The 11,440-nt window shown below is 30.8% G+C and overlaps 1 long non-coding RNA gene across 1 annotated transcript; it reads right to left on the bottom strand.

Annotated features, from left to right (window-relative positions):
* Nucleotides 1-2,873: 2,873 nt before the first annotated feature.
* On the bottom strand, nucleotides 2,874-5,853 carry LOC145563980 (uncharacterized). The gene is made up of 3 exons (XR_014094703.1): nucleotides 5,718-5,853; nucleotides 5,129-5,209; nucleotides 2,874-3,510 (listed from the first exon to the last, which is right to left on the bottom strand). It is a non-coding gene; the product is annotated as an uncharacterized LOC145563980 (long non-coding RNA).
* Between the last annotated feature and the right edge of the window lie 5,587 nt (nucleotides 5,854-11,440).

Below are 11,440 nucleotides of genomic sequence, written 5' to 3' on the forward strand. Positions count from 1 at the left end.
ATTCAGTATCATCTTATGAATATGGGTTCCATGAAGTTGTAGCAGAAATAATTATTTTAGCAAACATGATCTCTAACTCTGTTAAATTTTAGATTCCATCTTCACGAAATTTAGCAACACTTGGATTGGCCTATACAAATAAATAATGTAATTAATTAATTAAAACTAACTACTTGAAAAAGGCAATATACAAATCAGATTATTGTTATGCTTACCTGTTCTTGGAGTGCCCACCACTGATCAGATGTAACAATTGTATTTTTCTCATGATCCCATCCTAACTCCGTCTCATTTTCTATGAGATTCTCCCATGTAGTGTACTCCGTTTTTAACTTCTCCCACTTGATTTTAATTGTTTCTGGTCATAATTTTTACCAGACCTTTGTTGGAACTTTATAATCACATTATTCAACCAATTTTGCTAAAATGAGTGTGTGGTCTATTCCTTGCATGGACCTCTTCAGCACAAACCTCACAAAAAAATCTTAGCTGTTTCATCAGACCAAGTTGCTTTTGACCCCTTTACTTGTTCGTTAATCTAAAGACAAACAAAGCCATGAAACATAGTGCATTACGCATAAGCTTAACCAACCATACACACAACTTAATTGTTGTAATCTGTCTCCCAAGGTAGGTTTCAAAAATGGTTTATAATTTATTTGTAGCTGAACTTGGATGATAGTTTATGTGAATCATTTATCTCCATATATAAAGCCCATTCATAACATGTTCATTAATTTGTTGATGCATAATGTATAGCCAAACTTTATTACTCACCTTTAAGAAAGGTTAGGTAATGGTTCCCTATGTATCAGTTCTTACAATAAGAATATGATACTATGACATCATAACCTCATAACTATATTTCAACCATTCCCCTGTCACCTTGTCTAGATATAAGTAACTAAATTTGGCACCAACACAAGCAATGGATTTACTAAATAAATATCTAACTACGTACATATATTACACCATTGTTAAATCATTTTCTTATCAATGAACTCATGCCTGACTAAAACATTTCATTCTTTCTAGTAAACTACTAATATTGAATTCAATTGGTTCAAACAATCCAAAATGTGTTGTTATACATATGTTTAATTACAACCATTGAAATTAAATTGACAATGAAAGAACCCAATTCGAATAAATTGAATCAAAATTGAAAATTTCAAGATCTATTTTGTGGACCAAGTTGCTAACCTCATTGGCAAAACTTCTTGTTTGTGATGTATTGGGATGATTTGGATGAGGAGAACCACTGAGATTTATATCTTTCTCCTATTTCAAAATCAATGTAAAGAAATTAGGGTTCTACCCACAAAAGAGAAGAAATTTCCATAAGTTAAAAAAATTACCTTATAATTGCTTGGTTGTGTCCTCTTGGGTCGACAAAATGGTGGCGCTGGTGGTCTGGGAGGACCAGATTGCATGTCGTCGGACGCCGGTGACGTTTGGCCTTGAAGAGGTACACGAGGGGTTTGTGTTTCTAGAGAGAGAAAGAGCTCAGATGTTATGAGAGAGGAGATGAGAAAGAAGAGGGGTTTCTTTTTTGTAAAATGTTAAGGAAATTTCTGTCCAAAAAAAAAGTTTCATTGAGTGGGAAAACAACTCCCTGAGAAACTGATACAGAGAAGCTCAAAATTGATGCTTCTCATTTTACCCACTCTAGAAGCTGTTTTGGGCTTTTTGAGAAAGTGTTTTTTTCCCCCCCTTAAAAATCCCTTGTTTGGCCCAGTTTCTATTTCATAGATAAAGAAACACTTGTAGAAAATATGCCAAACAGTTACTTAAACAATTATTCGTTCTTATAACTAACACTAGGACATTAAGTGAACACTTAATTATTAACTTGACAAGAATAAAATTTACACTATATTTTCCTTCTTTCTTGATCTTCTTATGATAAGTATGGTTTTGCTTCAAGTATCTTTAACAATTCGAGATTGATTTTCGTTGCCTTTGTGCTTCTTTATCCTTTTCTAGTTAAGCATGTGCAACTTCTTTCTCTCACTATACTTAATCTTTTCCATTTCGACCTCAGCTTCAGTTTGTCTTGCTAGGTTCATGTGTTGAAGAGTATCCAACCACGTTGTTGAAATGATTTAAAGGGAACATTCATCACTTTGCTCTTACCATTACTTTTGTTGGAGTCATCACTGTAGGGAAGCCGGAACAACCCATGTTATCGCTGATTGGTGTTTCTAGGTTTGTTGAAGATGAACAATTACCAGCTTCATTTATCCGTGACACTACAAGAAAAAGGGTAATTAGCGACGGCCAAAGTAGTCGCAAATTTGTCGCAAAAATGGATTTGCGACAGATTTGCTACTACTTTGGTTAGTTGCCAAAGACCTTGTCGCAAATCCATTTTTGCGACTAATTTTTGAACAGTCGTAAATTTTGCGACGGATTTGCAACTGTCATTTAGCGACTAACTTTCAAATTTTAGCAACTAAATCATTGTCCGTCGTAAAATATTTGCGACGGATTAGCAACTATGGAGACCAATGTTTTAAGAATACTTTTGCGACGGATTAGCCACTACAAGACCAAACTTTTGCGACTACGAGACTAAACCTCTGCGACTACGAAGACTAGTTTTATTGCGACGGATTTACGACTACTGAGACTAATTTTTTCGCGACGGATTAGCAACTACTTACGAGACCAAACTTTTGCGACTACAAAACTAATTATTTGCGACATATTAGCAACTATTAAGACTAATTATTTTGCAACTAACCAATTAGTCTCTGAACCAAATTTGCAGTCGCTAAATTTTTGTGACTGATTATCAATATTTGGAGACCATAATTTAGCGACGACCAATATCAATCACAAAAAAAAAGGTACCCACGTATAAATTTAAATAACCAAAGTGTTAATTTTATTCAAATATCCAAAATATAATCAATTTTGTATCAATGTATTAAAAAACAATATTTAACTCATAAGACTAATTGTTTCAAAAATCACCTCCCACATAAAGAAAGCTACTTCAAATAAGAACTAATGACGATGTAAAAGACCAGTTGTTCACAAAATTACCACCAAGAAAATAAAAATCACTTAGTTGCATCACGAGAGCGGGTGATTGTAGACGTAGGAGGCTTAGAAGGACGGTAACGTTGTTGGACAACTGATGCCATTTCCTGCAATGTTTTTTGCATAGCTAATTTTTTCTTCTTCCATGTAGATTTTTCGATCTCATGATTCGAAAAATTCCTTAGCATATTTTAAGCCCTTTGCCGCTATTTTTTGGCTTTCTTCTACCAAGTTAAGGTTTTCCTCTGCCATCTTCTTTAATTCTTCAACTTGAGAGCTTAGTTGAGAAATCATGGAGGCAGTGGAAGATGATGTAGTAAGTTGAGAAGTAGGATCGCTCTTGTAGTACATTTGTGAAGCACTCCCTAAACCGTAGATTTTCCCTTTCTTTTGCCTACCTACAACCTCCAAGTAGACTTTGTCGGGGTTTATATATTCCTCAAGTTTTTCCATATATTCTCCCTGCATTAAGATATGTATTAGTAACTATGATATCAAATGTTAAAACTTAAAAGACTAAAAACATTAAAAAAAAAGTTAATTAAAATAAAAAATGCAACACTTATAGTAAAATAATTTATGTAAGCAATTATTAGTAAAATTTTCGGTAGAGCCTCCTTTGTAAATTGAAGAATTCCCTCCAATAAGGTATGACTTCAAAATAAATCTGTTTCAATTCACATTATGCCATACCACATTAATCATTTGATTAATGCCGGCCAATTATTCTCATCCTCCAACTCAATCACACAAACAAATAAACAATCTATAATATCTCCAAACATTAACTACCACATATTTTTTTTGTAATCTTAGCAAAATATATTAGTATACTCATACGATGACTTGATGAGTCTTGTCACCCATCAATTCAACTTCATAATTGCCCGCACAAACAGAGTGAGTGCTCTCATAGACTTCAACAACAGTTGGTAAAATTCCATCCTTTTTCTTTGCCTTGTAACAAAATGAGTGCTCTCATAGATTTCATCATCCATTTTTTATTCAATTTCTCCATGATCCTAACTATGAAACGACATCTTTAATCATATACACATATGTAATATAGTCTTCTTATATATGTAATTTATTCTTATTATATATGTAATTTAGTACACAACTATAGGCTACAAATAGATAGTCGATCTAGTGTTTCTTTGAATTGTTAAGAAGACTATTAAACAACATAAGCTTTTATAATAATTTCAATAATTTCAATGACTTTATGGTAAACCACAAAATTTCCTTAAAACAAGTCCCTTGTTCAATGTGCAAAAAAATATTATAAATTAGCAACTTTTTTGTCATAAAACAAACAAAGCACATTATCTCATCTTATTTTCAAGTTTATTCATTAACCCAACAAGGGCATCCCTTAATGGGAAGCTCCGTTTCTCTCACTCTTTGCTAGCACAAGTAACATATCCATTGTAGGTGAAAAAAATCAAATCTAATTTGCACACATGAAGAAAAATTGATCTGCAGCAAGTTTATAGTATTGTTATACTTCTTACATATCCTTCTTGTAATTAGTAGACAGGTTATGGTCAATAATACCAACACTTCAAAAAAAAAAAAAATTTCTCAAGGACTAGCATAACTTTAATGTAATCTTATTCAGCATAATATGATATAAACTACCACTTGGCTTTAAAAAACATATAAATTATGTCCTAATATTTCCATGAAACTAACGACTTCCAAATAATTCTCAATTAAGTCATTATGTCAAAATGCATAAGTTTTCTTCACTCAACAAACTAAGCAAAACTCGACTGCCGAATAGTAAATTATTTCAGTTTCTCAATTTCTATACAAAAACCGAATAAGCTCGATTTCTATCGTCAAACTAAACTCGACCACTGAAAAATTATATATCAATCAGATAGCATTAGGTATATATCATTCCCAACAAATTATCAAACTTAATTGACTGCTAAGTATTATAACTTAAAACAAAATGCATAAATCAAAATGTAATGTAATACAACAAAACATCAAAAATCACTCAAATTTTGCCCAAAAAACAAAGAAAAATTGAAATCAAATTACAGAAGAAAGAGAGTGAAGAAAAGAATACCTTACATAGGATACGCTCAATGGAACGAATTTGATTTTTAAGAGAAGCTGCCTGGGGTTTCTTGGCAACACCTGCAACAGCCTTGGAGGCCACTAATAAAAATTCACTTTTCTCTGCCATTCAAAATTCACCATCTAATTAAACTATTCCCACAACCGTCGTAGCGCAGAGCACCCACGACCACAGCATGCGGCACCGCTACCAAGCAACACTACCAAACTCTTACATTTGACAGCACCACTCACTAGATTTATTTCATTCCTTATTTTTTTCTTTGACTCGAATCATAACATCTCTTTCTCGGTTGTATAAGCATAATTTTATGTGTGAAATCAAAGTTTAAGATGGAATTTTTGTTTAATCTTCTTATAATCAGACTTGCAAAATTTACATTGAAAATAATTAGGGGTTTGCAAAATCAATCAATTTTGAATGGCTTTTCATTGATTGACTTTAATTAAACCATGGAAATCAGATTAAAATAAAAAGTTGGACAAAAAACTCAATGAACCCTAAAATTCGTAATTGGTAAATTGCAGTAAGACAAAGATGGAATGGAATGTAGGAAAGGGAAGAATGTGTAACTAACCTGGGAGAAATATGGATGGTGGCGCAGCGACGATAGAGGAAGAACGACGGCAACAGGTTGATTCTCGATCTGAACTTGGCCTTTTCAGATTTTTTTAAGGAAGAATGTAAACTCTGTATAGCACTTCGTATGTATTACTCTGTATAATGACTTTAGGAGTGTTAATTTCTTGTTTTTGGCGGAAACTCCTTATTGTACTAAGGGTTTTTTTTATTTATTTTAAAAATAATGGTAGCGATTATCTGTTAGTTGTAATATTAGTCACGAATTTTTTTTTTAAAAATTGATTTAAAATTATTAACCTTAGCAACTACAATTAAGTCGCAAAAAATATAAGAGTGTCGCAGATTAGCGATCGCATAGCAACTATTACAAAATCTGTTGCAAAATTTGCGACTACTCATTTTTTACAGTCGCAAAAATTATTTTTGCTACTAATTATTATGGTAGTCGCAAAAATTAGTTGCTAATTCCCCTTTTTCTTGTAGTGTGATATCCTGAAGATATTTGATTGGGTTGAATGAAGTCTTTTGCTTACACATCTCAACAAAATTTTCATTTTTGGCACATGCTTCTTCGTTTTTTAAAATATCCTAAGAATGAGTGTCTTGAAAGACTGTACTCGTATTCATTCTTGATTTGTCGTCCCTATAAATTTTAAACGCTGTCTTAATAACATTGTTGTCTGATTGCTAATTCCCTCTTCTATCCTTAGCTTGTGTATAAGCATCATCAAATGAGCAATTGACATTCAACCTTCTCTAACGACATCTAAGCCACTCCAAACCCCTCAATCTTAATAAATCACCCTTCATAATGTTTTCAATACCTTGTTCAAAACACCTCTCCCTCAGTCTAACATTATTAAAAATTTGCTCAATTTTCCCAAAAATTCATCCCCCTTTTTGTTATTGTTGGTTTTCTTTTGTTTTTACTAACCTCTAGTTAAGCTCTTTCAAGGACCTCATCTTCAAGGTGTGACCAAAAATGCCTTTTGTCTTGATTATGTCCACCTCTTGCATATATTGTCACCTTCATTATTATCATCATCTAAAGCATCGATAGATATGTAAGCCTAATTAAAATTCAAAAATGCACCTTCTTCACCTTCTCCCATCGTGTTGTGACATAGGAAATGTTGTTTCATGTTCAGCAAATTGATAATTTTGATGAACAGATACATGTCCTTCAAATGGAAAAACATGTTGAGAATGAGAGATATTTGAATTTAATTTGGTGGTGGTCTTAAAGGGATTTTTATGTTGGAAACTGAACTTGCAAAATTCATATTATACATTCGATAATTTGGAAATTGTAGGAAAAATTGAGAGCTTGGTTGTAGTTGAGAATTGAGATCAATTTGACTATTAGAAAATGAAGGTTGATTATTTGGATTATTATGTTGTTGAGAAGGATTTCTTGATTTGGACATTTTTTTTTTCTATTGGAATTATCCATATCCAATATTTATTTTTGAGTTTAGTAGATAGGAAGATGTTTCTATTTGAAAGTGAGTAATTTAAGAAGATGAATAATTGTATGAATTTATTCAATATTAGACTCATTTTATAGAGAAAAAAGTTGTACCAACGCTGTTGGTACAATTTTTTACTTTTTATTATTAAACTTCAGAATTTTAAAACTATTACTGTTATATTAATTGTAACTTTATTAATGATAAATGGTGTTGATCCGTCACATCTATATAATGATGAAGCATGGTCAGAGGCGGATGTAGTGTGCACCAAGGGTATGCAAGTGCATATCCCTCGTGTTAAAATAAAATCAACTTATTGATAAAAAAATTAAAAAAAAAAAAACCTTAACAACTTATCACATGAAATTGGATAAAAGGAAGTTTGAAACAAATTAAATATTAAGTAAAGTAAAATTGTTAAGCTTTTTCTCTCATAATGCAATACCCTAGGTTAGGCTAGGTTTTAGACTTTTAGTTTTTTAGTACCTATCAAATTCCTTTCCTAATAATAAAAAACAACCATTGATTTTTAGTTGAAGTATTCTTGATTTCTTGGACAATACGAGCCAGACGCCACTTGCAGCTAAATTTTATTTTTATACTTTGTATCAATTAGGTATGATTACGATTCGTACGAAGTTTTTTTATTTTTATTTTTAATTTATTGCTTCAACTGTATAATTTGGGATTTGAAAATTTGTTAATTAGTAGGAACAATTGTTAATTATTTATCTACTTTCGCTATATGGTCTATCATTACGGAGAATACGAACTATTTCTCACTGAAATTCGATTGAAATTTTAAAAAATATGTTGTTGACATAAATAATTTATATGCGAAATTAAAGTGTTATTTTATGAAAACACTAATTGAATACCAATATAATTTCTTGATAAATCTATTAGAGTGAAAATTTATATTAAACCTTCTATTTTTTTTTAACTTATTATTGAAAATTTACAGTTGCTATAATGAATGAGAATAATCCATCAGTGAAGAAAAAAGTGAGGATTATATTAGTACTTTGGAGTCGTACTTTCAGAAGAAAACAAGGATTCAAGAAGTTTCGACTTCATCCCCGATTGCACCACAAGTACGTACGGAGGATGAGTCTCCTCCTCAAAATACAGTCCCTCCAACTCGGGAAAGAGTAATTCAATTTGATGTTAATTCTCTTCCACATGATCCTGGAAGAAGGAAAAGGATTATTAACTATCATCAATTAGACCAAGAAGCTATTAGGAGAGAGTATATTCTTAAAGGGCCTTTCCAACCATATTGATGAGTCCATTTTATACATATTTTTATTCCCCATCTCGCGGTCATATTTGCTCTTATTTAAGCTCTGCGGAGCTATTTTTATTACTAATATACGTTTTCTAGTGTTTTTGTAGAGGCTCTATGAAGCGATTTTTATTACTAATATACGTTTTCTAGTAATTATGTAGAGATGATATTATTTGGTAGGAATTAGCAAAATTATGATAATTTCCATGCTTATTAGACCAGACCACTACGAAGATATTGGAGTTTGATCGTATTTTATCAATAAGTGTATTGTGCACCCTGCTCCATCTAGAATAGCTGGACCACAGGCAATTGTTCAGGTTTTTTTACTAAATATTCAAAAGTATAGGCATGGCGTAGTGTTCAGATTTGTTTTTTTAATAAATGTTCAAATTTTGCAATTGTTCAAATGTTTTTACTAAATATTCAAAAGTATAGGCGTGGTACACTGTGATTCTTCAGATATTTTTATTAAATGTTCAAAATTTGCGATGTTCGGAATTTTTTTACTTAATGTTCAAATTTTGCAATTGTTCATATTTTTTTTTACTAAATGTCCAAAAGTATAGGCGTGATATTCAGCAAATTGAACATACAAATTAATGAGAACAATCAAATTAAGCGATCAAATTAATGAGAACAATCAAACACAATCAGGTAATCGATAATAATAGATTACGATTTGAAATTGATCGAATTAACTTCAACAAATTCAATTGATATTAGGACAATGATTTTATCCACAAATTCATCTCAAAATCAAAAATACATACAAATTAATGAAAACAAATTAATCAATCAAATTAATGAGAACAATAAAAATAATAAGGTAATCGATCATAATCGATTACGAATTGAAATCGATCAAATTAGCTTCTACAAATTCAATTGATATTATAATAATGATTTTATCCACAAATTCATCTCAAAATTAAAAGAATAAATTAATATTGATCACAATGAATTCATAATAACAAACCTGATTTGATATTTTCGGGAATTTGAACTAGTTCCATCACGTTAAATGAGGAAAATTAATGGAAAAAATGAATGGGGAAAAAAAATCAAAGAACAGAGGAGAGAGAAATAAGAATTTGAAAAAAGAATGAAGTAAAATCAACAAAGAAATAAAAAGAGATTAGATTAAAAAAAAGAAAGAAAGAAAAAAGGAAACAAAAAATTAACCAAAAAAAAAAACAAAAAAGAAAGAGAAGTAAAGATGGCCGGAAGAAGAAGAAAAGAAGAAGAAGAGGAAGAGAATGGAGCTGCGTTTAATTCATATAAGGTTGCGTTTTAGTAGGGGTCCAGCTATTTTAGATGGACTAGGGTCTAAAAAATCAATAAGTCTATTGTGCACCCTTGTCCATCTAGAATAGCTGGACCACAGGCCCATTTAAGCTACAAACTTCATTTCTCGCTAAAAAGCTAGGCGATTGTTTAGATTTTTTTTACTAATATTCAAAATTTGTGATGTTCAGATTTTTTTTACTAAATGTTCAAAATTTGCAACTGTTCAGATTTTTTTACTAAATGTTCAAAAGTATAGGCGTGGTACATTGCTATTGTTCAGATATTTTTACTAAATGTTCAAAATTTTCGATGTTCGGATTTTTTTACTAAATGTTCTAAATTCGCAATTGTTCAGATTTTTTTTACTAAATGTTCAAAAGCATATGCGTGGTACATTGCGATTGTTCAGATATTTTTACTAAATGTTTAAAATTTGCGATGTTTGGATTTTTTTTACTAACAAAGCGTTTTGTGTGAGACCGGATTCACGTGAGACCGGGCTCTTAATCAAAAAGGCGTGGGCCTGATAAACCCGACCAAAGCCCGCGTGCCATTTTTATAAAATGTGTGAATTTTTTTTATCATTTATCATTTTCCTCGAATTTCAAGCGCCATTATTTACTCAAAATTTCGAACGCCTTCATTTCATCAAACTAGGAATGCCTTCATTTACTCAAATTTCAAAGCATTCAAATCTTCAAATTTCAGAAAATTCAAATCAGAAAATGGAGAAATCAAACAACAGAATGATAATTGAAGAAGAATCTGATTCACCTATAGAATCAATTTCGAGCTTAATTACTGCTGAAAAAGGTACAATTTAGTTCATTTCAGATTGTATTTAATTTCAAATCGTATTTAATTTCAGATCATATTTAGTTCATAATCAATTTCGAGTTTATAAATTTTCTCAAAGCATTAATTCAATTTTGTATGCAATTTAAATTTGCATACAATCAATTTCGACTTATAATTTGCATGCAAGGTTAATTTAATTTCAGATCGTATTTAATTTCGAGTTAACTTCGACTTATAATTTGCAAGCAATACTAATTTAATTTCAGATCGTTGTTAATTTCGACTTATAATTTGCAAGCAATACTAATTTAATTTCAGATCGTAGTTAATTTCATTTCGATTTATAATTTGCATGCAAGGCTAATTAAATTTCAGATTGTAGGTAATTTCTACTTATAATTTGCATGCAAAGCTATTTTAGTTTCAGATTGTATACATAAGGTGTTGCAGATAATTTTAACCATTGAAATTCAAATATACTAATAATAATAATGAATGCAGCAAATAAAGTAATTATTGAAGACAACACCAATCAAGAAAGAGATGATGAAAAAAGAGATGACGATGTTGCAAATATAATAGGTATGTTTGTTTGAAAATTATAAATATTAGAAGAATTATATACTGATAAAATAATGTAATTCCTGTGTAAAGCATACCAATTGATGAGTAATATTATCTTAAACCTTACTAAAAATAATTAGATACCTGAGTAAAATATTGTAATAACTGACAAAAATAGACCAATACCTAACATAAATTATCTAATTCCTTATTAAAACATGCTAATTCCAGAGACTTATAACTTTCAAAAAACAGTTTAATTCCTGAGTAAAATATTTTAATGCCTTACAAAAATAGACTAATACC

This window comes from Chenopodium album, chromosome 10, assembly GCF_948465745.1.
Source record: "Chenopodium album chromosome 10, dcCheAlbu1.1, whole genome shotgun sequence".
NCBI classification, from domain to species: domain Eukaryota; kingdom Viridiplantae; phylum Streptophyta; class Magnoliopsida; order Caryophyllales; family Amaranthaceae; genus Chenopodium; species Chenopodium album.